Source organism: Bufo gargarizans, chromosome 5 (genome assembly GCF_014858855.1).
Source record: "Bufo gargarizans isolate SCDJY-AF-19 chromosome 5, ASM1485885v1, whole genome shotgun sequence".
Taxonomy (NCBI): Eukaryota; Metazoa; Chordata; class Amphibia; order Anura; family Bufonidae; genus Bufo; species Bufo gargarizans.
Window position 1 is genome coordinate 524,967 of NC_058084.1, and position 23,950 is coordinate 548,916.

The following is a 23,950-nucleotide window of genomic DNA, read 5'->3' on the forward strand; positions in this document are numbered from 1 at the left end:
TCTGAGGCTGGTGACTCGGATGAACTTATCCTCCGCAGCAGAGGTGACGCTTGGTCTTCCTTTCCTGGGGCGGTCCGCATGTGAGCCAGTTTCTTTGTAGCGCTTGATGGTTTTTGTGACTGCACTTGGGGACACTTTCAACGTTTTAACAATTTTTCGGACTGACTGACATTCATTTCTTAAAGTAATGATGGCCACTCGTTTTTCTTTACTTAGAATTTGTATTATGGCAATAAAAAAGCAGCTAACAGTCTATTCAGTAGGACTATCAGCTGTGTATCCACCTGACTTCTCCACAATGCAACTAATGGTCCCAACCCCATTTATAAGGCAAGAAATCCCACTTATTAAACCTGACAGGGCACACCTGTGAAGTGAAAACCATTTCAGGTGACTACCTCTTGAAGCTCATCAAGAGAATGCCAAGAGTGTGCAAAGCAGTAATCAAAGCAAAAGGTGGCTACTTTGAAGAACCTAGAATATGACATATTTTCAGTTGATTCACACTTTTTTGTTATGTATATAATTCCACATGTGTTAATTCATAGTTTTGATGCCTTTAGTGTGAATCTACAATTTTCATAGTCCTGAAAATAAAATAAAAACTCTTTGAATGAGAAGGTGTGTCCAAACTTTTGGTCTGTACTGTATATATTTGTGGTATGAGCTGAGATGAGAGTGTGACGGAAGAGGCATGCCTACATCATCACCCTGACCTATCTGGCTGAAGTGTGCCTGGAGCCAGGTACGAGGTAAGGCCTAAATGTGGGCAAAAATAACGGCCACCACTTTGGTAGATAAAAGAGTTTGAGTAATACATGACTTCTCACAGAGCTAACGAACAAAAGGCTCTAGATATTTCAACCTGTGGGTTAGGAATATACCTAGCGTAACATGATGACCTCCAGCGACCCATCTTACCGGAACCTGATGCCTTGAAGCTGATGAAGCAGCTCCTATACAGAAGGAGTGCCTGTAAATTGAGCTAGGATTGTACCCTAACCCTGCCGCTGATATGCGAATGTTTGAGATGAATTGGGCAGATGAGAGGGGCTTGCCATCTAACGGAAGCAACGAGTCGTATAAAGCAGCTGACTGAGGCAAGGACGTTAGTTCCCTGAGAACTTTGACAGGATACCAACTATTGGATGTGGGAAAAAACTCGACCTCGGTAGGAGGAGCTTCCTGGTTGGTTTTGGTGGTCGGTATGTACAGCGTGAAGTGACTATCGTGCCAGATGAGATGTCGCTTGAGGAGCGTGGTGCGACAGAGCTGCAGGTGAATTCCTCGGGTCTAAGGAAACCATAGAACCCGAGGAATATGGCTGCCTTGATGGTGACGCTGGCCGAGTGCCCAAAAGGAAGACCGTCCAGGGCTAATGACAATTTGCGAAACAGCTCACTTGAAACCGGTTGTCTGCATACCTGAACACCAGTGTTATTCTTTTGGATACCCCTAAGAGTCGCTTCGATGGCCCAATTTGACATGATGGACTTGCTGTTGGGGTCGCTGAGCATACGGTGGCGCTGTATTCCCGCTAGATACAATTTGATTGTATTAAATGATAGGCGGAGGTGGGAATGACAATAGGCTATAAACGCCATGATGAAAGTGACTTTGTCCAAGTCACCTTGTGGATGGACGTCTATGAACCGTTGAAAAACATTCAATCCTGCTTTGTAGTTCTTGGCACTATTAGCTGCTAACGAACGTTGCACCAAAATCTTTGCAGAGGCTATCAGGGACCCTAGTCCATCAGGAGGGAGCTGAATGGTGGGGATGGAGTTCCGACGGGGTCTGCATCTGGTAGTTCCTGGAAAAGAGTATTACACTCACCGGGAATCCGGTTCCAGAGCCCAGCGTGAGGGGCTGACGTCATCCGCCTGCCGGCCGGAAGGGGCTCATCACAGCGCCGATCCGCCGCGTTCCTCCTTCCCCCTGCATCAAGCCCTCCGGGGGCGCCGCAGAGGGAAACTTCGCAGGGGGCAAACTACAAATGCGCCCGAGACAAAGGAGGGAGAGCTGCACTGCAGATCCGACCTTGGCCTGCAGATGAATGAATCCAGGTGAGCGCAAACGAGCTCCATGCACCTCTCCTGCTGGGACAGGAAAAACACTGGCGATGAAGGGAGGGGGTGGGGTTTTTAACGTCTCTGGTGTTTTTCCTGTCCAATCAGAAGGAAGTCAGTCAATCTCAGGACTTGGTGTCATGGAGACGACTGGGGAAAAAGATGGTGTAATTAAAGCGGGACAAGGCATTGGCCGCAACATTCTTTGCCCCTTGAATGTGGAATGAGAAAAAAAAAAAAATGTTAAACTTCAAGGACAGCCAAACTTACGTAAAAGGGACATAGTTTTCGGGGACTTAGCCCTTCCTTTAGCGATTAAATCCACTAAAACCTGTCTATCTGTCATGAAAACTACCGATTTATTGGCCCAGAGTGAGCCCCAGGCTTGGGCGGCTGCCACTATCGGGAACAGCTCTAACAAAGGGGATGACTTCAGCGAAACAGCATCGGAGATGAATTCCACAGGCCAACTGCCAACGAACCAGTGGGTATGGAAAATGGCAGCGAATCCACGAGAGGCTGCAGCGTCTGAAAAGACTGTGGGTGAAGCGGAATTCGGAGAAGGCACGAACAAATATGCCGTTCCAATTGGTGAGAAACTATTGCCACATCCGTAAATCAGCAACGGCGTGATTGTCCAGTTCGATGTTTGAATTCTGATCCGGAGCTGAAGGGAGGAGACTGAGGAGCCTGGACGTGAATGATCTGCCTTGGGGCATGATCCTGGAGAAGTTTAGGGAACCCAGCAGGGACTGGAGCTCCCGCTTGGAGAGGACCCTGGAAAAAGCCGCTGAGGAGACTGTGGCCCGAATCCTGGACAGCTTTGCTATGGGGAGGCTGGCCTCCATACGGACTGAATCGAGGACAAAGAAGGTAACCCCGGTGCCTGGCCCCTCAGTCTTCGCTGTTGCTACGGGGACTTCTAATTTGGCGAAAAGTTGTATCAAAATCCCTAAACCCGTAGGTTCACCGTGCAGACTTTCAATGTTCAAGAAATCATCGAGGTAATGAATGACCATGTCCAGCCCCCCATGGTGAACCAGAATCTAATGCAAGGTGCTCGCAAATGGACTGCTCTTAGGCCCAAAAGTAAGCCGGATGGCGAAATAGAATCTATGCGCCCAATGTAAGCCATAATACTTCCATAACTGGGGTAAAATGGGTAGCAATTTAATTGCATCCGCTAAGTCAGCTTTAGCTAACCATGACCCTATCCCTGCTAGCAAGATGTACCCGATAGCCTCATCAATGGATGAGTAACTCATGGCGAATTCTTCAGACGGAATTAAAGAATTCAAACTGGGAATGGATGACATGTGAGGAGCAGACAAGTCATAAATTAAGTGCTTTAAATTGGAGGACTGCTTGGTCACAAGGCCAATCTGGTTTAACCTCCAAGTCTCAGAAGGCATCAACTGGAATGGACCCAACAGGAAACCTTTCTGGACCTCCGACTGCAACAAGGCATCTACTGAGGCGGGGTCAGGGTGATTCTGCAACAGAATGGCTAATAGCTCGATATTAATGTCGGCTAGTTATAACATTTTGTTCTGTTTTTTTTCGGGCAGCTGGAACGAGGATGGGCCCTGAAACTAAGGGAGCAGACATGCAAGGCTCTGCAACTGCAAAATCCGCATCCCCCCAAATTAAAATTATTGCATATTTGGCTCTGTCCCAGATAAGTGATCGGTCTACCCAGCTTGTCCGTTGTGGCCCTATACCGTTGGGCGCCGGAGGAACCTGATAGGGAACCCTCCCGGGCCGGCCAGATTGGGGCACCAGTGTGCAATATGCAAGATTGACTGGCACACTGCGCAAGTAGGAGCTCTTAGACCGGCGAAATGCCGACAGAAGAGTTCCATGTCAAGGTTCGCCCAGTTTGTGATAAACTGGAACTGGGCAAGGGCTGCAGCTGCCTTGGCCGAAAATGACCTATGGTAATCATGGAAATTTGTGCCACCATACTTATATCCTAAATCAGTAATGCGGTATCAATAAGTGTCTAATTCCTCTCGCCTGTGAGGTTGCGCCAAGCAAATGGTGTTTCTGTACAGGCTGAACGTCAGCACAAATTCTGGAAATGAAAGCCTTCTATTCAAACAAGTGTCCTTGGCTCTTAGCACAACTGACACCTCCCCACAATTGATGATCTTGTTTTCTGAAACGTCCTTGGACGCAATGAGGATGGATGCTAAATTAACATCTTTCCCGCTAAGATATCTTTTTTTTTAAAGTTATCTGGGATGAAGTGCGAAGGGGCAATTTGGGGACTGGCACAGGGCGTACCTGAAGCCAATTTCTGTGAACTGGAAGGGATAGGCGCCGGAGCCGGCAACTGTGACGCCACCGGTGACAGAGATTCCAACTCCACCATTCTGGATTGGATATCTGCCACTGATCCGGCCAGGCTGCCAATAGTGGACTGCAGCTGAGGCAGGGACAGCTGGATAGACTAGAGAGAGGGTTATTCGCTTGAACCCCCCGACTCTGTCATCAGGAGACAGTAGGGTTCTACCTTCCTCACTGATGCGGGATGATAAATCCCTCTCTTATTGAGGACTGGTTACTGGCGCGTCCTGACACCGAAGACCCGGGCACTGATATCCTCCACGTCTGATGCTTGAGAAATCTTCCACCTGTATGGGAAAAAATAAAAACTATATATATATATATATATATATATATATATATATATATATATATATATATATATATATATATATATATATCTCTCTATATACAGACGTGGACAAAATTGTTGGTACCCTTTGGTCAATGAAAGAAAAAGTCACAATGGTCACAGAAATAACTTTAATCTGACAAAAGTAATAATAAATTAAAATTCTATAAATGTTAACCAATGAAAGTCAGACATTGTTTTTCAACCATGCTTCAACAGAATTATGTAAAAAAATAAACTCATGAAACAGGCATGGACAAAAATGATGGTACCCCTAGAAAACACAGAACATAATGTGACCAAAGGGACATGTTAATTCAAGGTGTGTCCACTAATTAGCATCACAGGTGTCTACAACCTTGTAATCAGCCATTGGGCCTATATATATGGCTCCAGGTAATCACTGTGTTGTTTGGTGATATGGTGTGTACCACACTCGACATGGACCAGAGGAAGCAAAGGAAAGAGCTGTCTCAAGAGATCAGAAAGAAAATTATAGACAAGCATGTTAAAGGTAAAGGCTATAAGACCATCTCCAAGCAACTAGATGTTCCTGTGAGTACAGTTGCACATATTATTCATAAGTTTAAGATCCATGGGACTGTAGCCAACCTCCCTGGACGTGGCCGCAGGAGGAAAATTGATGACAAATCTAAGAGACGGATAATCCGAATGGTAACAAAAGAGCCTAGAAAGACTTCTAAAGAGATTCAAGGTGAACTTCATGCTCAAGGAACATCAGTGTCAGATCGCACCATCCGTCGTTGTTTGAGCCAAAGTGGACTACATGGGAGACGACCAAGGAGGACACCATTGTTGAAAACGAATCATAAAAAAGCAAGACTGGAATATGCCAAACTACATGTTGACAAGCCACAAAGCTTCTGGGAGAATGTCCTGTGGACAGATGAGACAAAAATCGAAGTTTTTGCCAAGGCACATCAGCTGTATGTTCACAGACGAAAAAATGAAGCATATCAAGAAAAGAACACTGTCCCTACTGTGAAACATGGAGGAGGCTCTGTTATGTTCTGGGGCTGCTTTGCTGCGTCTGGCACAGGGTGTCTTGAATCTGTGCAGGGTACAATGAAATCTCAAGACTATCAAGGAATTCTAGAGAGAAATGTACTAGCCAGTGTCAGAAAGCTTGGTCTCAGTCGCAGGTCATGGGTCTTGCAACAGGACAATGACCCAAAACACACCGCTAAAAACACCCAAGAATGGCTAGGAGGAAAAAATTGGACTATTCTAAAGTGGCCTTCTATGAGCCCTGACCTCAATCCTATTGAGCATCTTTGGAAGGAGCTGAAACATGCAGTCTGGAAAAGGCACCCTTCAAACCGGACACAACTGGAGCAGTTTGCTCATGAGGAGTGGGCCAAAATACCTGCTGAGAGGTGCAGATGTCTCATTGACAGTTACAGGAAGCGTTTGATTGCAGTGATTGCCTCAAAAGGTTGCGCAACAAAATATTAAGTTAGGGGTACCATCATTTTTGTCCATGCCTGTTTCATGAGTTTATTTTTTTACATAATTCTGTTGAAGCATGGTTGAAAAACAATGTCTGACTTTCATTGGTTAACATTTATAGAATTTTAATTTATTATTACTTTTGTCAGATTAAAGTTATTTCTGTGACCATTGTGACTTTTTCTTTCATTGACCAAAGGGTACCAACAATTTTGTCCACGTCTGTATGTCATTCTAGGTTCTTCAAAGTAGCCACCTTTTGCTTTGATTACTGCTTTGCACACTCTTGGCATTCTCTTGATGAGCTTCAAGAGGTAGTCACCTGAAATGGTTTTCACTTCACAGGTGTGCCCTGTCAGGTTTAATAAGTGGGATTTCTTGCCTTATAAATGGGGTTGGGACCATCAGTTGCGTTCTGGAGAAGTCAGGTGGATACACAGCTGAAAGTCCTAGTGAATAGACTGTTAGCTGCTTTTTTCTTGCCATAATACAAATTCTAAGTAAAGAAAAACAAGTGGCCATAATTACTTTAAGAAATGAAGGTCAGTCAGTTCGAAAAATTGGGAAAACTTTGAAAGTGTCCCCAAGTGCAGTCACAAAAACCATCAAGCGCTACAAAAGAAACTGGTTCGCATGCAGACCGCCCCAGGAAAGGAAGACCAAGAGTCACCTCTGCTGCGGAGGATAAGTTCATCCGAGTCACCAGCCTCAGAAATCACAGGTTAACAGCAGCTCAGATTAGAGACCAGGTCAATGCCACACAGAGTTCTAGCAGCATACACATCTCTAGAAAAACTTTTAAGAGGAGACTGTGTGAATCAGGCCTTCATGGTAGAATATCTGCTAGGAAACCACTGCTAAGGACAGGCAACAAGCAGACGAGACTTGTTTGGGCTAAAGAACACAAGGAATGGATATTAGACCAGTGGAAATCTGTGCTTTGGTCTGACGAGTCCAAATTTGAGATCTTTGGTTTCAACAACCGTGTTTTTGTGCAACGCACAAAAGGTGAACGGATGGACTCTACGTGCCTGGCTCCCACCGTGAAGCATGGAGGAGGAGGTGTTATGGTGTGGGGGTGCTTTGCTGGTGACACTGTTGGGGATTTATTCAAAATTGAAGGCATACTGAACCAGCATGGCTACCACAGCATCTTGCAGCAGCATGCTATTCCATCCGGTTCGCGTTTAGTTGGACCATCATTTATTTTTCAACAGGACAATGACCCCAAACACACCTCCAGGCTGTGTAAGGGCTGTTTGACCATGAAGGAGAGTGATGGGGTGCTGCGCCAGATGACCTGGCCTCCACAGTCACCGGACCTGAACCCAATCGAGATGGTTTGGGGTGAGCTGGACCGCAGAGTGAAGGCAAAAGGGCCAACAAGTGCTAAGCATCTCTGGGAACTCCTTCAAGACTGTTGGAAGACCATTTCAGGTGACTACCTATTGAAGCTCATCAAGAGAATGCCAAGAGTGTGCCAAGCAGTAGTCAAAGCAAAAGGTGGCTACTATGAAGAACCTGGAATATGACATATTTTCAGTTGTTTCACACTTTTTTGTTATGTATATAATTCCACATGTGTTAATTCATAGTTTTGATGCCTTCGGTGTGAATCTACAATTTTCATAGTAATGAAAATAAAGAAAACTCTTTGAATGAGAAGGTGTGTCCAAACTTTTGGTCTGTACTGTGTACACACACACACACACACACACACACACACACACTGCCCATAATTATTCATACCCCTGGCAAATTTTGACTTAAAGTTACTTTGATTCAACCAGCAAGTAATTTTTTGCCAGGAAATGACAGTTGTCTCCCAAAAGATAAGACAATGTACAAGAGGCATTATTGTGGGAAAAAAAAATATTTCTCAGATTGCATTTACATTTAAGCAAACAGTGTCCAGTCCAAAATTATTCATACCATTCTCAGTTATCAATAGAAAAGCTGTTATTGGCTATTACAGCAATCAAACGCTTCCTATAATTGCAGACCAGCTTTTTGCATGTCTCCACAGGTATTTTGGACCATTCATCTTTAGCAATGAGCTCCAAATCTTTCAGGTTGGAGGGTCTTCTTGCCATCACCCTGATCTTAAGCTCCCTCCACAGATTCTCAATTGAATTCAAGTCTGGACTCTGGCTGGGCCACTCCAAAACGTTAATGTTGTTGTCTGCTAACCATTTCTTCACCACTTTTGGTGTGTGTTTTGGGTCATTGTCATGCTGTCCACTGGTGCCCAAGGCCAAGTTTCTCTGCAGACTACCTGATGTTGTAGTTGAGAATCCTCATGCATTGCTCTTTTTTCATGGTGCCATTTACTGTGATTAGGTTCCCTGGTCCATTGGCTGAAAAACACCCCCAAAAGCATTAGGTTCCCACCACCATGTTTGACAGGGGGGATGGTGTTCTTTGGGTTGAAGGCTTCTTTTTGATGCCAAATGAAGGAATTTTTGTTTCATCTGACCATAACACAGAAGACCAGAAGTCTTCTTCTTTGGCCTAATGAGCTTTTGCAAAGGCCAAGCGAGCTTTTGTGTGCCTTATCTGGAGAAGTGGCGTCCTCCTTTGTCTGCATTGTGCAGTGTCCGTTGGATTGTCTGCCTTGAGACATTGCCACCAGCAGAGCCCATATTCACCAGGATGGCCTTGGTGGTGATCCTTGGATTCTTTTTCACCTCTCTAACTATCCTCCTGACCAGCACAGGTGTTACTTTTGGCTTCAGACTACATCCTTTGAGATTTTCCACAGTGCATAACATCTGCATAAATAAAATCTGAGAAAGTTTTAACTGTCAACCCTGACTAATAAAGGGGGGGGGGGGGGGGGGGGGCGCGACCGAATGTCGCAACCTTACCTAGACTTACCTGGAACCCGGAAACGCAGAATGAACAGCAATGGAGAACTAAAGTGATCTGTATAAACCTGGACTGGGAACTCTGGTGGGCTTGTGGTCCGGTTGAAAGAAAATAAGCTTGCGTCATACAGAGACCTGGGAGAGGAGTGTACACGAAAACCAGCAATGACTGGGTGAAGACAACCGAATAAGTCTGGGATTCGGATGAAGCAATTGCCGACAAACGCGTGTCCTGATTGACCCGGAAGACAAGACAAGATTGATGACAAGGATGCGACATGAGTGATACAGGCAATTATACATAAATTATACCTGACCTGAGAGATTCAGGAACCAACATTATACTGCATGAAGGGTGACCTGAGCGGTTCAGGCAAATATACATGGCTGATCCATGACCTGAGCGATTCAGGAACCAACGTAACATTGTATGAAGGATAACCTGAGCGATGCAAGCGGTTATACAGCACTGATACATGACCTGCGTGATTCAGGAACCAACGTAACGTTGCATGAAGAATAACCTGAGCGTTTCAGGCAATAAACATAAATGATATCTGACCCGAGCGATTCAGGAACCAACGCTACACTGCATGAAGAATAACCTGAGCGATTCAGGCAACCGTACGTGACTGATACCTGAACTGAGCGTGTCAGGAACAACTTTACACTGCATGAAGGATAACCTGAGCAATTCATGCACTTATACATGAATTACACCAGACCTGAGCGATTCAGGGAGCCAAGCCACACTGCATGAAGAGTGACCTGGGCAATTATACTTGAACGAAACTTGGCCTGAGCGATTCAGGAACCCACATTATACTGCATAAAGGATGACCTGGGTGAATCAGTCAATTCAACATGAATGATACCAGCCCTGAGCGATTCAGGAACTAACGTCACACTGCATGACGAAATACCTGAATGATCCAGGCAATTATACATGAATGACACATGACTTGAGAGATTCAGGAACCAACTTACACTGCAGAAGCATAACCTGGACGAACATGACATGGGCGAGGCATAACCTGAGCGATTTGGGTAGCCAAGCATCACCCTGCCGACACGAGGCCTGGGCGATCCAGGTGAAAATGCCTACACCGGAGATACCTGAACTGAAAGGAAAGCAGACGTGCGTGACACAGCCAGATGTGTGCCCCGAATGATTCAGGAAACCAAAACACACATGGAAATGCATGTAACCTATGTGACACAGGTCAAACCTGGAATCGAATGAGCCATGACCTGATTGATTCGGGTAACCGCACATGACACCAAGCAACTTTAGCAAAAACACTGAATGATACATGGCCAAAGAGATTCAGGAACCCAAACACCAGGCGAGCGAATAGTAGAGTGTTGGCTAGGGGAATGAGAACGAAAACCTGGAGAGGATAGATGAGCGTCCAGGAGATGAACGAATCCCGACATGTGGTAAATACGCAAGCTGAGCCCGGAGTGATGCAGGGCAGACACTAAATGGAAGACAGCCGAGTACAGTGGAAAATGAGCCCAAACACCTGTGTAATTTGAGAGACAGAAGGAGGAGATTGTAATGAGGAAAATATGTCAGACCGGAGAGGACCATAGTACACCACCTTGAAATGCGATTGTCTGCCTGGCACAGGCCCTTTTTTACAAATCGCCACTTCACAACTAACGGTTTATTGCTCGGTCATGCAACTTGGCACCCAAATGAATTTTACCTCCTTTTCTTCTCACAAATACAGCTTTCTTTTGGTGGTATTCGATTGCTGCTGAGATTTTTTTGTTTTTCCGATATTAATCAAAATAGGCTGCTTTTTTTTTTTTTTTTAAAGTGCATTTTTAACTTTCTGTGGTTAAATTGTTCAAATATAATTACATTTCTATACAAGTTTGTGTCAGAATTTTTTGTGCTACATGTCTTTAAAAAAAAAATACAATAAGTATATTTATTGGTTTGCAATCTATGGTACAAAAATGGGAATTTATGCATTTCGAAGCAGCTCTGACTTTCTGAGCACCCGTCATGTTTCTTGAGGTGCTAGAATGCCAGGATAGTATAAATACCGCCCAAATGAACCCATTTTAGAAAGAAGACACCCCAAAGTATTCGGGGCATGGTGAGTTCATGTATGATTTAATTTTTTCTTTTCACAAGTTTGCAGAAAATAACACTTTGAGGAAAAACAAACAAAAATAAAGTTTCCATTTCTGCTAACTTTTGGCAAAAAATAAAATAAAAAATCTCCCACGGACTCACTATGCCCCTCAGTGAATACCTTGGGGTGTCTACTTTCCGAATTGGGGTCATTTGTGGGGTGTGTTTACTGTTCTGGCATTTTGGGCGGGGCTAAATTGTAAAGCCTAAAAGGTACTCGTTGGACAGTTGGCCCCTTTACGCACCTAGGCTGCAAAAAAGTGTCACACATGTGGTATCGCCATACTCAGAAGAAGTAGGGCAATGTTTTTTTAGGGTGTATTGTTTTGGGATGAGAGCAATATCTCAGTAAACTGACAACTTTGTATAAAAAAAAAATTAAAAAGTTGTCATTTACAGAGATATTTCTCACACACAGTATGGGTATATGTAAAAATACACCCCAAAACACATTGCCCTACTTCTTCTACGGCAATACCACATGCGTGACACTTTTTTGCAGCCTAGGTGCGCAAAGGGGCCCAAATTCCAATGAGTACCTTTAGGCCTCTTTCACACGAGCGTGGCGTGAGGGCCCCATAAGATGTGGGTGCGTTGCAATAAAATGCATGATTTTTCAGCTTACCTGGTCCATAGCTGCCGGTCTCTGTTCTATCTTCAGGACCTGGCAAAAGACCTGTGGTGATGTTACTATGGTCCAATCACATGGTTCATCACCATGGTGAGGGACCATGTGATTGGATCATGTGATGTGACGTCACCACAGGTCCTAAGCCGGCAGCTCAACATTACAGAAGACGACACAGATCCGCAATTACGCGATCAAGTGGACTCTGTGAGTTAATTTTTATTTATTTTTTTAACCTCTCAATCACTATTTTACTTAGCATTCTACATTCAGAATGCTATTATTTTCCCTTATAACCATGTTATAAGGGAAAATAATACAGATTGGGTCCCCAGCCCGATGGTCACCTAGCAACCATGCGTGAAAAACGCAGAATATAGAGCATGCTGCGATTTTCACGCAACGCACAAGTGATGCGTGAAAATCACTGCTCATGTGCACAGCCCCATAGAAATGAATGGGTCAGGATTCAGTGCGGGTGCAATGCGTTCACCTCACGCATTGCATCTGTGCGGAATGCTCGTCCGTGTGAAAGGGACCTTAGGATTTCACAGAGCATTTTTACGCATTTGGATTCCAAACTACTTCTCACGCTTTAGGGCCCTTAAAATTCCAGGGCAGTATAAATACCCCACAAGTGCCCCATTTTGGAAAGAAGACACCCCAAGGTATTCAGTGAGGGGCATCGCACTGATTGCGATCAGTCTTGATCACTTACAGATACTATATAGTACTAGTGCTGATTAGAGACAGCGATGACGCTAATCAGCGACTGCGGTGCGGTGGGCTGGGCGCTAACTACCTAATAAGTAGCTAACTAACTGGCGGTGATAAGGGTCCCTTAGGCCCCATTCACACGTCCGCAATTCTGTTCCGCATTTTGCTGAACGGAATTGCGGACCCTCTAATTTCTATGGGGACAGACTTTGTCCCGCTCGGATCCACAATTGCTGATCTGCACTTCCGGGTCCGCACTGCCGTTCCGCAAAAATACAGAACATGTCCTATTCTCGTCCGCAATTGCGAAGAAGAAAACGCATTTTCTATATAGTTCTGGCAATGTGCGGATCTGCAAAACACATACGGATGTCTGAATGGAGCCTTACAGGGGGGTGATCAGGGGTTAATAAGTGACAGGGAAGGCGTGTAGTGTAGTTGTTTGGCGATTGGTGCTACTTACAGAGCTGCCTGTGTCCTCTGGTGGTCGATCCAAGCAAAAGGGACCACCAGAGGACCAGGTATATTAAACGCTGTTAACAAAACAGCGTCTAATATACCTTTCTGATGTTAAAAAATACAATCGTGCCGGCTGGGAGGCAAGCGCTGCTGAACCAAGGGCCGGAATACCAGACGAAGCTACTCACCGCTTACAGCCACTGCACGCTGCGAGAAGGAGCCGGGAAAAACCGGAAAGGACGTTGCGCTTGACGTGACGAAACGACTGCCCTCAGACTCCCGGCCGCCAGGTATAGGTATAAGTAGTGGAGGCAGCCCCTCCCACAAATACAGCCTTCACGATATGAATTATATATATTTTGTGGTCTCAGCTACAAAGAGAACTAGTACCCTGAAGAACCGGGACCTCGGCTTGCTGACCTAACTAAATGGCTGGCGGGGTGCCCTAAGCCATGCCGTGGGTAGGCATATAAGGGGGGGGGGAAAAAAAAAAAAAAACAGTACAGAGTAACTTTATTGAAGCTGTACCAACTCAAAGCCAAACTGCGAAAGGCCTCCGACATCTCGGCCTGGGGATTCAGGATATAACGCGCAAAGCACAAGGAGTGCCAAAGGCAAATTTTACGAATAACATGGCCGGGGACATTATACTTTGAAGCTGCGGATGGCGCCCCAATACGGAAGGAGTGCCCTGAAATTGCCATGGGGGGGGGGGGGGGTGGGTCGAAGCCCAAACCAGATGCCAAGATATGAATATGCGAGATGAACTAGGAAGTCATGATGGCCCCGACTTTAAACAGGAGCAAAGGACTGTCTGGGGGCGGAGTCTGCCAAAACTGACAGCAAACTCCTGAGAACTTGAACTGGGCACCATGCGTTGAAAGTCTAAAAGTACTTCACTTCCACTGGTGGCCCTACCCGAGAGGTTTTGGATGTCAGAAGGTATACGGAGAAATGGTCGCTGCGCTATACCAGCTGATCCCTAGTTAAGCCCTTTGCCTTGGCCCGAAACGCTGGTGAATTTGCTGAGTCTTAAGAACCCATAGAAGCGAAGGTACATGGTCGCCTTAATGACTGTGCTGGAATGGAGCCCAAAAGAAAAACCATCTAAAGAGGAGGAAAGCTTCCCGAAGAGTTCCCCTGACACCGGCTGTCTGCTCGGAACGGCCCCTTCGCTACTCTTCTGAACGCCGCTGAGTGCTGCTCTAACTGCCTGGGACAAGAAAACCGACCTACTTTCTGGATCCTCCAACATGGAAAAATGCTGGACCCCGGCCAAGTACAACTTGATCGTGTTGTAGGACAGTTTGAGGTCAGTATGACAGTAAGCTATGAAGGCTGTGATGTATGTGGTCCTGTCAGTATCCTTTCTTGGATGAAGGAGTGTGAAACTGTTGACTTCTGCATCAGACACTTGGCTGAAGAAATTAATCATTTTAATTCATTATTAGTGTTTGATAAACCGGAGGGGGGAGCCCCACTTGTTCTGCCTCCAGCATGATCTGGAAGAAAGTATCGAAATTAAAACGTGATAATGGATCTGCGGCTACATTACGTATGCCCTGAATGTGCCTGCATGAAACGTGGAAATTATACTGCAGGGAGAGCCAAACCAGCCTGCGGAAAAAAGACATGTGGGGTGACTAGGATCTGCCCCTAGCGATGATTTCTACCACTGTCTGGTTGTCGGTGATGAAAGCCACGGAAGAATTGGCCCATTGCCTGCCCCAGACTTGGGCGGCCACCACAATTGGGTAGAACTCCAACAATGGAGAAGATTTCAAAGCGACTTTGGCTGATAAAATCTCTGATGGCCAAGCACCCACACACAACAGATTCCCACAAAACCCCCGGAGGCGTCTGAGAAAATCAAAGTGGATGCTGGCCCCAGTTGCGGAACGAACAGGGAGACTCCGTTCCATTTGGCCAGAAAGTCCCTCCACATGGCCAAGTCGGCCATGGCTTTGGCATCTAAACCAATAAGGCTGTCTTGCTCGGGAGCTGAGGGGAGTAACAGCAGGAGCCTGGACATGAAGGCTCTACCTTGGGGCATGACTCTAGTGGCAAAATGTAGCATGCCTAGAAGGGTCACTGCAACTCTAGACTGCAACTCTACTTTGACACAGGTTCTACTGCCCACTGCCTTGGAGATAGCCTCCTTAATGTTTGTGAGCTTCTCTGCTGGTAACCTGGCCTCCATTTTGACTGTGTCCAAGACTATGCTCAGGAAGGTGATTATCATCGCAGGGCCTTTTATTTTTTAGGGTGCCACTGGTACATTGATTCTTGAAAAAAGCTGGAGAAGAGCCTGGAGCTTGCTTGGCTTGCAGTCTGAACTTTCTATCAAATGGAAATCATCCAGGTAATGGATGACCAGTGGGCAGTCGGGGTGGTTGACTAAGATCCAGTGCAAAGCCTGCGCAAACTGGTCAAACAGCCAGGGGCTGCTTTTAGACTCGAAGGTCAGGCGGTTTGAAAAGTAGTATTGGTCCTGCCACTTGATCCCATAGAACTTCCAAAGCTACGGCTGAATGGGCAGCAGCTTGAAAGAGTCAGCGATGTCCGCCTTGGCCAACCATGCCCCCCTGCCTACCTGAAGGATGAGCTGAATAGCCTCATCTATTGAAGAGTAATGCATGGAAAACTCCTCAGAGGGAACTAAGGAATTTAAGCTGGGTATACTAGAGCCATGAGGTGCAGACAGGTCATAAATCAAACATGTTTTATTGGTGAACTTTTTCAACACAATGCCTATAGGGTTGATTCTCCAAAGGTCGAAGGGGACAACGGAGAATGGACCGATGAGGGACCACTTCTCTAATTCAGACTTTATTAGAGTCCCCACCGGCTCAGGATCCCTGGCTGCTGACAAGAGGCTGGGAGCCTCCCAAGTGAACTGGGGAAGAGCTACTAGGCCTGTGTGAAACCCAGAAACCAAAAATTGGACCAACTGCGGATTGTGGTGGCCCTGCAGAAGTGCTGCCAGTAAATACACGTTGACTCCGGTTAGTCAGGATGGTTTGGAGGATCTTTGAGGACAAGCCATTTGGGGGGGTGACCTGAAGCATACGTGGAGGGCCCTACATTTATTGTAATAACAGGCGTTCTGGTTGTAATTGTTGCAGACTATTAGGATGGACGCTAGGTTGACGTCTTTACCCTCTAGGATATCTTTTTTGATATTGCTAGGGATGAAATGTGAGGGCGCTACTTCAGGCGCGCTTGGGACCCTACCTGGGGGAACAGGCCCTGGAGTGGAGGCTACTGGCAAGGGTGGGGCAGACTGGGTAGTTGCCAACCCTTGGTAGGATTCGACTGCAAGGAGCCTAGTCTGCACGTCCGAGACTGAGGAGGCAATGTTGTTCATCATAGAATGAAGTTGAGTCAGTGATAGCTGGAGAGTAGACATGGAGACTTGCTCCAAGTCTGGGGCTGCCGGTTTAGCCATCAGAAGTCTGTATAATTCTGCCTTCCAGGCGGAAGCAGGATGTTGAATCCCTCTCCTATTTAGCTCTGCGATTAGTTTCTGAATTGTCCAGTTCCGTAATGATAAAATGCTGGCCTGCTCGGATGCGGTGGTTTCAGGGAACGGCGAGGCCTCCTCAATGTTGGATGTGTGCGACATACTGCAACTGCTGAGGTGATAAACAGAAATTAATAACGGAGCTGGAGGCCCAAGCCGTGAATGGTGGTAGAAAGAAAATAGTGAGTGGGGAGAGTGCCTGGTGCTTGATGGAAAACAGGCATTATTGTGGATGACCTGGGCAGACTAGAGCGTGAAAATGGCCTGGGGAAGCTAAAGTGACGTGGCAACAAACAGGAAGGATGGAAAAACGAACACCAAACAGGAGGAAAAGGAAATGGAAGAGAGTCTGAAACGTGACAGGCAACAGACATGGTAATTACTAAACATAAACCTGAAGCGTAACAGGCAATAGACATGATGATAAATGAACGTAACAGGCAACAGACATGATAATTAATAAACGGAAACCTGAACGTAACAGGCGACAGACATAGCAATCGATAACGTAAACCTGAAAACGTGACAGGCCACAGATATGGTAATTAATAAACGTAAGCCTGAAACGTAACCGGCAACAGACTTAGTAATTGATGAACGTGAGCCTGAAACGTAACAGGCAACAATACGGTGACTAATAAACGTGAGACTGAAAACGCCACAAGCAACAACATGGTGATTTGGAAAACAAGAGCCTGAACGGCAGGCACTAAACCTGGTGGCTACTAAACCCTAGGGAGGCCAACCGTGGCTGGTCACGATTATTTTAGTAATCGAGTATTGCCATCAGCTCTGCCCCCAGTGTGCCATCAGCTCTGCTGCCACGCTCCTCCTGACACCCGGATTGCACAGCGTCACTGGATTCTATGACGCTGTGCACACCAGGCGCCCGGCCTTAGTTGCGCCCCACCCCCTCGGTTTCACCAACTTACCTTTCCAGCAGGGGTGCTGCCGACACTCCATCGTTCTGCGCTGCTCTGCTCCTGACGTCACACAGTGCGTCAGGTCACGACGTGTGTACGTCAGGTGGTCAGAGCAGCGCAGGACCATGCTGGAAAGGTGAGTATTGCAGGCCAGCGAGAGACCGTGGAGCAGGAGTAATAGCAAGCGCTTCACTCCCGCTCCGTGGTCACATGACACAAACGAATCTTGGATGCAAAAAATTTGCATCGAGGATTTTGTTGTGTCGAATTACTCGATTTAATCGAGTAATCGTTTCAGCCCTAGTCACGACATTCATAACTTACGTAGGACTGAAAATAACGGAATGAGTATGTGGTGAAAAGAAAAAAAACGTAGTTACCGAAGTCTCCGCAGATGTAGCGGAGTTGAATAGGCGGCGGTCGGATCAGACGGATCGACTGAGTGACTATAGGAGAAAACTCGGCTGATGGTATTGGTTGGGTCAGGGGAGCACCCAGAGCCTGTAAGACAATCAGGATTGTGAACAAATTGCGATCTGATCTTCATCTACCGTAAGTCACAACAATAGACAATCACAGTCTGCTTAAACTAATAAACACACAAAGAATTAAATGTTACCATGTTTCTATTAAACACCATTTAAACATTCACAGTGTAGTTGGAAAAAGTATGTGAACCCCTAGACTAATGACATCTCCAAAAGCTAATTGGAGTGAGATGTCAGCCAACTGGAGTCCAATCAATGAGATGAGATTGGAGGTGTTGGTTTTCACAAGACGCATTGCTTGATGTGAATGATGCCTCGTACAAAAGATCTCTCAGAAGACCTACGATTAACCCCTTAAGGACCCATGACGTACCGGTACGTCATGTGTATTTCTGATCACCGCCGCCCGGTGATCGGAACCCGGTGCCTGCTCAAATCATTGAGCAGGCACCTTAGCCTCCCGTGATTCCCCCAAAACCTGCGGCTTTCGGCGGCATGTGGCGGTGCCATCGGGTCCCCATGCGGCTGTAGGGGGGACCCGATGGCATGGAAGGTAGCGCGATGCCTAAGGAAGTTATCGCGCTGCTTTCCGGTGAAGAGCCTGTGAGATCCAGCCCCCTGGATCTCACAGGCTGGAAGCTGTATGAGTAATACTCACTGTATTACTCATACAGCCAATGCATTCCAATACTTCTGTATTGGAATGCATTGTAAAGGATTAGATCCCCAAAAGTTCAAGTCCCAAAGTGGGACAAAAAATGTTTTTTCAAAAAAGTTGAAAAACCATATATTTAGTTTACCTGTAAATGGCTTTCCAGGAGTCCGGAATGACAGCACCCATGGAGGATGTCCTTATTGGCTTCTGTAGGGACAGGAAGAGAGACAGTTTAAAAGGCCCCTTCCCACCCCCTCTCTCCAGTGTTCTTATAACTTACTACACCGGATAGGCTGCCACATCTTTATTTTGAGAACAATGCTAATTCACACTGTATACAGTAGCAGTATAAGTCATACAAACCAAAAAAGTGGGGGTAGTATTGGGTGCTGTAATTCTGGACTCCTGGAAAGCCAGGACGTCCTCCATGACAGCACCCATGAGAACTAACAACTTAGAACGTAATCTTAGGGGGGGGGGGGGGGGGCACTGCCTGTAGGACCTTACGGCCAAAAGCTAAGTCCTGTTTGGCCATTGAGTCCAGTCTGTAGTGTCTGACAAAGGTAGTCGAGGAAGACCAGGTTGCTGCCTTGCAGATTTGATCGATGAAAGCTCCTGCTTTCTCTGCCCAGGTTGTAGCTATGGCTCTGGTAGAATGAGCCCTCAAAGCTATGGGGCAAGACAAGTTCTGTAGTCTATAACATTCCCTGATGGTCTCCTTGATCCAGCGGGCTAAAGAGGTCTTAGAGGCTTTGCATCCCTTGTTTCTACCTCCAAATTGGATGAAGAGGTTTGGCGATTTTCTCCAAGGTTTCGTCCGCTTGATGTAGGTGAGGACTGGTCTTCTCACATCCAGACAGTGGAACCGTTCCTCCTTTATGTTTTTGGGAGCGGTACAAAATGAAGGGAGAATTATCTCCTGTTCTCTGTGAAACACTGAAACAACCTTGGGAAGAAAGGAATGATCCAACTTAGGAATTATCCTATCGTCTAGGACCCGCAAAAAGTGTTCCCTAACTGACCGGGCCTGAATCTCGCCTATCCTATGGGCAATAGTGATGGCTAATAGAAACACTGTCTTGATCCTTCAAGATGAAGTTTGTCGGATATATCCTCAATGGGTTCGAAAGGAGAAATCACATATGCTGTTCAGTACTACATTTAAGTCCCACGTGGGAAATGTTTGTCTTAAGGTGGGTCGCATTCTGGAAACTGCCCTGAAAAACCTCTTGACCCACCTGTGTTCTGCTAATGGAAAGTCTAAGCAGCTACTTAAGGCTGAGATCTGTACCTTGAGTGTGCTAGGTTTTAAACCCATATCAAACCCTCTCTGGAGGAAATCTAGTATGTGGCCTACGGACGGATTTTTAGTCCCTGGATGATTTTGAGCTAGCCAAGATGAGAATCTCTTCCATATTTTAAGATATATGGCCGAGGTTACCGGTTTACGGCCTTGTTGCAGGGTTGATATTACCTGAACGGAGAGACCCTTCTTCCTCAGGGTCTGCCTCTCAGGATCCAGGCAGTCAGTCTCAGCTTGTTGAGATTGGGATGTTCCAGATCCAGAGGCCCTTGCGTTAACAGGTCTTTCCTGCATGGAAGGGGGTACGGATCTTTGACTGACAACTCTTTCAAGATAGGGTACCAGGCTCTCTTGGGCGAGTCTGGCGCAATTAGGATCAGAGTGGTAGAGCTGGTCCTCATCTTCTTTAAGACTGCTGGGATGAGGGGGAAAGGAGGAAAGGCGTATGCCAGTTTCATGTCCCAACTCTGGGCTAGGGCATCTACTGCCACTGGGTTTCCACTGGGGTTTAGAGAGTAGAAACAGTCCAGCTAAGAATTTTCCCCGGATGCGAAGAGATCTATCACTGGTTGGCCCCATACCTGGCAGATCTGCTTGAAAACCTGTTTGTTCAGACTCCATTCTCCCGCGTCGATTCGTGTGACGACTTAGGAAGTCGGCTCTCAAGTTCTGAGACCCCTTTAAATGGGTCGCTGAAATGGACAGAACTTCCCTCTCTGCCCATGTGAAAATCTTATCTGCTAGATCCTGAAGGAGCGGGCATCTGGTTCCGCCCTGTCTCTTTAGAGAACATACTGTCGTTATATTGTCGGATAGGATCCTGACGTGTTGACCTTGGAGAAGATGCTTGGCTGCTCTCAGAGTCTTCAGCACTGCCTTCAGTTCCCGGTAATTTGAGGACCTTATTCTGTCCTGAAGCACCCAAGAACCCTGGAAGAGATGTTGGTCCACATGCCCCCCCCCCCCCCAGCCATTCAGACTTGCGTCCGTGGTAACAGTTATGGCTGGAGTCATATTCCACGGGACCCCCTTCTCCAAATTCTCCGGTTCTATCCACCAGGACAGGGATTTCAAAACTCTCTGACAATTTTATCTTTGAGTTCAGAGAGCGGTGGTCTCTGTTCCAGGCTGTCAACACTGCCTCCTGGAGGGTCCTGGAGTGGAATTGGGTCCAAGGTATAATTGAGATACAGGAGGTCATCAGTCCCAGGACCTGCATGGCTTCTCTGAGTGGGTTCTCTTTTTGAACGACTCCATCTTTTCTCTTATATTGATTTGTTTCCTCTCCGGTAGAAAGGAATGTTGTAACCTCGTGTCCAGGAATTCTTTCCTCGTGTCTGGTACCAGGTCCGATTTTGGATAGTTCACGATCCACCCCAAATCTTTGAATAGGGCTAAAGTCTGATGGATATCCCCCTCCAGCTTTTGTACTGAATCTGCTATCAGCAGAAAATCGTCCAAGTAGGGCACGAATGTAATCGAACTCTGGCGAAGGTAGGCCATCATTTCTGATACCATCTTTGTGAAGAGACAGGGGGCAGATGAGATCCTGAACAACAGGCACTGAAATTGGTAGTGAAAGATATCCTCCTTGTACTTGACCCCAAACCTTAGCTACTGTTGATGTTGAAGATGTATGGGGAAGTGGTAGTACATATCCTTGAGGTCCAATATGCAAAGGTGAGCACCTGGTGGGATCAAAGGAGTAGTGGATCTTATTGATTCCATCTTGAACCTGTAGTAGGTCACCCACCTATTTAGAAATTTTAAATTGATGATCGTCCTTACCGACCCGTCTGGCTTCTTCACAAAGAATAGTCTTGAATAGTGTCCTGTGAAATGCTGGGGAGGAGGGACCTGGGTGATAGCTCCCAGAACCAGAAGCTTTTGTATATCTGACAGCAGCTGTTGCTGAAGGAGAGGAGATTCGAAGTAAGTCACCTGAAAGGTTTGTGGACAAGGAGTTCTGAAATCGATCCTGAAGCCGTCCCTGATGGAGTCCAGGATCCACTGGTTGTGAGTAATTCTCTTCCATCTTTCCCAAAAGTGACGAAGTCTCCCTCCTACCGGTCTGGCATCATGGTTCCCCTGTGTTGGTATTGGGGTTGAAAAGGAAACCCCTTCCTCTGCACCCTTTGGGGTAGCTCCAACGGCCCGACTTACCTTTCCCTCTATACGCCTTGGCCTGACTTTGGCCAGAGGGTCTTCGAAAGGGCTACAGCTTTTTAGGTTTCTCCTCAGGAAACCCTTTTTTGTTATCCGCCGCGTTCTGGAGGATAGACTCCAAGACTGGGCCGAACATGAAAGAACCAGAGAATGGTATGGAGCCGAGTCTGTTCTTAGACGCTACATCCCCGGACCAGGACCTGAGCCAGAGGGCATGTCTAGCAGCGTTAGTCTGAGACTGGGATTTGGCTGCAAATCTAATAGTGTCTGCTGAAGCGTCCGCCAGGAAACTTGAGGCCATCTTTAACAGAGGGAGTGACTCTAGGATTTCTTCCCTGGATGTCTTCGACCTGAGGTGATTCTCCAGTTGATTAATCCATAAGACTAAGGCTCTGGAAGCTGAAGTGGCAGAAAGGTTGGTGTTAATTGTAGCTGCCCCTGACTCCCAGGATTTTTTCAGCAGACCATCCAACTTTCTATCCATGGGATCCCTCAGCTGCGATGAATCCTCAAACAGTATCGAGGTCTTTTTTACAACCTTGGCCACCTGGACATCTATTTTTGGGACCTCGTCCCAGAGATTATTGTCCTTCGGATCGAAGCGCAGTCGATTTTTTAAATCTCTGGGAATGAAGAGCTTCTTTTCTCCATCTGCCCATTCTTCTGTAATAAGATCTTTTAGATTTTTATTTACTGGGAAGACCTTTCTTTTCCTGACTTTAAGACCCCCGAACTTTTCATCTTCCACTGAGCGTGTTTGTTCCTCCTCCTCAATAGCCATGGTCTGCCTAATGGCGGTGAGAAGGGGATCTAGATCCTCGGATGAAAATAAATATCTTCTTTGTTCATCCTGAGGAAAGGACACTGAGTCATCGTCGATTCCGTCTGAAGCACATAGCTCCTCTTCCTCTGAATCAGAGCCTGACTGGATCCTGGCTCTTTTGGAGAGGGGGCTGGTACTGGGTTCTGGCTCGAGGTTGCCGCCTGCACCTCTTGTCTTACGATATCCCTCAAGTCTGAAAGTAGGGATGACCGTTAGTCCTTAAGAATTTTGTAAAGGCATTCTGGGCATAACTGTTTTTTATATGACTCCAGAAGCCTTGTTTGGCAGGTGGCACACTTCTTTCCCTTCTTTTTAGGGTCTCCATGCGGTTTGTGCCCTGACTCCTTAGCAGTCTAAGGGAAAAGGGAATAGAGACTAATTTAGAGTCAAAAGGGATTGCTAAAAAACACCCCCGTCAAAGCACATAAAGCGTGGCTACTTACAGGGGCCTGGACGGGGGAGTCTGAACAAGTCTCCTGCTTGTTGGACGCCTGGACCTCCATGATGCAACCTCACCAGGCTGCCATCAGATATTTAAATAGGGTTTCATCTACTCACCGGTCCGCCCGTCGCTGCCTGGCTCCGCCTCCTCCTGCTCTTCACGGGGGGACTCATTCCAAGGAAGAGTCAACCCCCTAAACATGCGAGACCTCCTGATTCGGAAGGTCTCCAGCATGCCAATGCGCGCTGCCATGACACTTCTGGTGACGCGTGTTGGCTTCCGGTCACGTGGGAGCGCTCGGTAATCCATCTAGCGTGCGCAGGAGCCGCTGCCGAGCCCAGAGCTCCGGAAGGGAGAAGCGACTACGGCGTCCCCGATTCCTGCGGCCAAGCTCAGAAAAGGGTATCGGGGACCCAACCAGGGGACCATTTCCCAGAGGGGTGCTGGTTAAGGGGCTGCAGGAGTCTGAAGAGGAGAGGTAAGCACCCCCCGACCAGACTCACCCCATTCCCTACCTAACTTGCTAGGAGGGAGCTGTCTCACTCCCCCTATCCCAGTAGGGACAGTTAGAACACTGGAGAGAGGGGG

General features: G+C 46.8%; 1 protein-coding gene across 4 annotated transcripts in view; it reads right to left on the reverse strand.

Annotated features, from left to right (window-relative positions):
• The window catches only part of TGFBR1 (transforming growth factor beta receptor 1), a 240,096-nt gene that overhangs the window by 188,395 nt on the left and 27,751 nt on the right, over positions 1–23,950 (reverse strand). The window contains exon 2 of one of the 4 annotated variants that reach the window (XM_044293657.1): positions 17,866–17,986. The exons of the other annotated variants lie outside the window; for them this stretch is intronic. The gene's annotated coding sequence lies outside the window, so the exon portion shown is untranslated. The remainder of the gene's footprint in view (positions 1–17,865; positions 17,987–23,950) is intronic. 4 annotated transcript variants of the gene reach the window in all.